At 41.5% G+C, this 4,171-nt stretch overlaps 1 pseudogene; it reads right to left on the bottom strand.

Moving 5' to 3' along the window:
• Positions 1-3,859, bottom strand: part of LOC102846055 — a 90,808-nt pseudogene extending 86,949 nt beyond the window's left edge.
• Positions 3,860-4,171: the final 312 nt, after the last annotated feature.

The raw sequence follows: 4,171 nt of genomic DNA, 5'->3' as shown, positions 1-4,171 counted from the left end.
GCTGTAAGGTCCTGACTCCTCTTCAGCTTTTCTCGATTAAAAATCACAAAGTCCTGCTGGATGGCGTCCAGGCAATCCTGAAGATAGTCGTTCTCAGACTGGGAGCTGTCCCTGCTGTTGTCGAGGGACTTGTTCTTGGCCAGCCTCTTCTTCTTCTCGTGCAGCGGCCTCGACTCCAGGATCATCTCCTCCAGCTCGAAGGTGGGGTCGCAGTGCAGGAGGCCTTTGTTGGGCACGAAGCCTGGCTCCACCTTCTTCTGACTCAGGTCGTCCCAGGACACATGGGCCAGTGAAGGCGTGCATGTCACGGAGGCTGGACACACGGTGCTTGGGGTTTACAGTGAGGAGCTTCCTCAGCAGAGACACTGTGTCCTTGGACCAGGTCAGGACGTATGGGACGCTTACGGTGCTGAACAGTTGACTCCATAGCGTCACTCGAGTGGATGTCGTAGGGCCGCCATCCTCGAAGCAGCTCGTAGGCCATCACCCCCACTGACCACCAGTCCACTTCAAAAGAGTAGCCAGTTCCCCCGCTGACAAAGGACTGGAAGATTTCAGGAGCCATATAGGGCTTGGTACCAGCCAGTGCGGTTTTAACTTCTTCATTTACTAGTTTTTCCTCTCTACACCCTCCCTTCCTAACTCTGATAACTATAAAAAAATGAATCTATCTGTTGATAGGCCTTTATTTAAATTTTCATAATAGTTGTTTTCTGCTATTCAAATCAGCATCAGCCAATAACTGACCCTCTAGCAGGTTTTTCAGAGGCAATAAATTGTATGGGAGGAGAGTGCCCATCCTCCAATGGAGCAGGTGGTGAATTTGAACCATGTGTCTTTGGTATTGCCATACAGCTTCTTATCACTAGGTCACCAGAGCTCCCTTTTATATTCGTAGTCTTACATAATATTAATCTTTTTGTGACTGACTTAGTTTATGAAGCATTATATCCATTAGCTGCAACCAAGGTTTCATGAATTATTTATTGTTTTTAGTATTGCATAATTTATTCAGATGGCTAACAAGCATATGAAAAAATATTCATGATCATTACATCTTAGAGAGATGCATATCGAATCAAGAGAAAAATTCAATCTCATCCCCCAACAACAGCCAAGCTCAGTAAGACAAAAAACAACAAATGCTATTGAAGGTGTGGTAAGATTGGAACTGTTGTACAATACTGTTGAAACTGTAAAATGGTGCAACCCCTAGAGAAAGTAGTTTGGTACTTCCTTAGAATATTGGGAATAAAACTGCCACTTGATCCAGCAGTCCCAATGTGGTTGTTATGCACTGGTGAGTCAGAACTGACTCATAACTGACATTTCAGTGGATTTTCAGAGGCAGTTAATAGCAGCTGAGGATACTGTCCATCTCCCTCCCACGGAGGACCCGGTGGATCTGAACCTCATAGCTGTGTGTTGGCAGCATCCTTCTTTATCACTAAGCCACCAGAGCTCCCTTTAGCAATCCCACTACTAAATATTTATTCTAAATAAATAAGAGTTATGACACTGCTCACGCCCATTGCTACAGAGTTTGGGAGCTGCTCAATTGTCTATTAACAAATGCACAGACGAAGAAAATGTGAAACAGTCACAGAATAGATTTTCATCAATTTCTCTAAGAAATTGCTAGAAATCTACACGGTGCCACACACTTTTGAAATTGACAACCATGCTTAGAAACATATTTCCAGTCATTTGCATCAACGTGTTAATTTCCTCATCTTTGACTTTTATGGCTGGTTGTTGCTGCTATTGTTGCTCTTGTTGGTTGCCATCAAAGCGAGCAAAACTATGAACAAAAGACCCGAGGCCTTTCCTTAACTATCACTGTTTCTCCAAGTTCATGGAGATTTCAGAGGCATATTGTTTAGAAAGTAGATGCCATTCCTGCTTCCAAACCTGTCTTAATCTGGGAACTCCACCAAACACTGTCCACCATGGGCAACTAGTATGGCTTTTGAGACCCCAGTGGCACAAGGTTCAGTGTTACAGCAAACCCAGATTACCTAAACACAGCAAATTGATAGAAGAGTGCTATATAATTTAGAAGAATGTTCCTCCAAAATATAGTAACAGTAACAAGGGATTCAAATATAATCCTTCTGGCCCAACTTTTAAATACAAAGGCCCTCCAGAAGGTCTTGTTAACTAAACAAGAGGTTTAAATAAAAAACAACACAAACATTTCACACCAACCTGAATGAAAACAATACAATGGCTGGTACAAATTTAAATAGTATTGGAGTAGCTAGTCTTTTTGTTTACATCAAGATTATTCTATCACAGATATATTTCTGTTGCTTTGACTATCAATAAAATAATGAAAAATTAATACCTTATTACAGCTCAGTAGTAGGAAATCCATTTCTATCTTAAATACTCTGTAATAATATCCTGAGCAGTAAGGACTGTCCTTTGTAGTTTGATGATGATGTTTTTAGAGGTGGTTAATTCTAGTATGACCCATTGTTGTTGATTGCTATTAAGTGGAATACACTCACAGGACTTTATGAACAAAAGGCTTGAAGATTTTCTCTAACTATCGATATTTATTAAAGTTCATAGAGTTTCCAGAGGCACGTTGTTTAGGAAGTGGATAGTGACCCTATAAGCAGCTGACCTGAACCCAGCCCTATCCTGTGCCATTCTTATCATCTCTGAAACACTACTATCCATTGCTCAGGCCACTGTGTCAATCCCTTTCGTTAGAGGTCTTCCTCTCCTTCACTGACACTTCATCTTCCTTTGCCTACCTACATGGCCAAAGCATGAAAGACTCAGGTTTGCCATCTTTGCTTCCACGAAGCAGGCTGGCTCCACTTTTTCCAAGACATACCTATTTGTCCTTCAGACAGTGCATGAGCTTACTGGTAAAGAATTGAGTTACCAGTGCAAAGGAATGGGTCTGAACCCTCCAGCTCCTTCACAGGAGACTGACAGCCTCCTCATGAGATTTACTGCCTCTGAAAAATTTCTAGGGGATCAGCTATGGGTTAGTCCTGATTCAGTGATACATAATAGCAATCAATCTTTCACTCTACCATAAGCTAAAGGAAGACTAATTCTTCTCTCTACAAAGTTTTAGAAGGGGAAAACGTTTATCTCTTGACAAGATTCCTTATCAGAAGTCTTCAGTTGTTGTTTGCCTATCCACCTACTAATCTAAAACTGAGACTTTTTCATTTTTTGTCATGCAATCTTGAGACTTTGAGAAGGCTGAGTAGGTTAGCCAAGATACAATCACCAGGCCCAAATACTCTGACAGAATAACATATTTTCAAAACTTGCATTCACTGTCTTGCCTCTCCTCAATGATGTTGTTATTGATTGCCTTCGAGTCGAATATGACTCATAGTGACAATGTAAACAAAAGGCCTGAAGCCCCCCTACAGCTATAGACATTTATCAAAGTTCATAGAGTTTCCAAAGGTGTGTTGTTTAGGAAGTGGATGCCACTCCTGCTTCCAATAGATAAAAGAAAAACTTCTCATATTTTACTATCCTTTTGTTTCCTGAAATAAACCTTTGACATGTCCAAGACAGGGAGACAGATTTGTGAAGCTCTTAACTCCCGTTTCCTATGTTGTTGTTAAGTGTCCTCGAGTCGTAGATGACTCATAGTGACCTTATGAACGAAAGACCTGAACAATTGTATAACGTTTGTCGTTTCTCCACTCTCATAGAGTTTCCGAAGACAAGCCCTTTCAGAAGCGGATGCCACTCCTGCTTCCAACCTGTTTCCTATATGTGTGTGTGCATATATATATGTGTAAATAAAACTGCAACCTTTTCCACTCTAACCTCTGTCTCTAAGATTGGTTTTTCTGACCACAGGTGGCATAACCATGTTTCTCAGGTAACACCGTTGCTTTTTGTTTGATGATGAATGTGACATTATTTCTCCTTATTTTGTCATTTCCTGTGCAGATGGCTGTTGTGGTGTGCTGCTGAGTCGTCTATGACCCATAGTGACCCTATCAACAATACTTCTGAATCCTGCCCTATTCTGAGCCAATCTCACTGCCTTCAACACACCTGCCCCCCTCACCACAATCCCTGCAGGAGAGGAGGACCTTGGAGGAGATGAATGTAAGTTACCATATGATTATCTGATTCACTGTGACCAACAGTAATGCATTTCAGCTCATGAATGGCTAAG

This window comes from Elephantulus edwardii, unplaced genomic scaffold (assembly GCF_000299155.1).
Source record: "Elephantulus edwardii isolate Elephantulus edwardi_28Jun2011 unplaced genomic scaffold, EleEdw1.0 scaffold00023, whole genome shotgun sequence".
Taxonomy (NCBI): Eukaryota; Metazoa; Chordata; class Mammalia; order Macroscelidea; family Macroscelididae; genus Elephantulus; species Elephantulus edwardii.
This window is presented reverse-complemented; position numbering and strand designations above follow the sequence as displayed.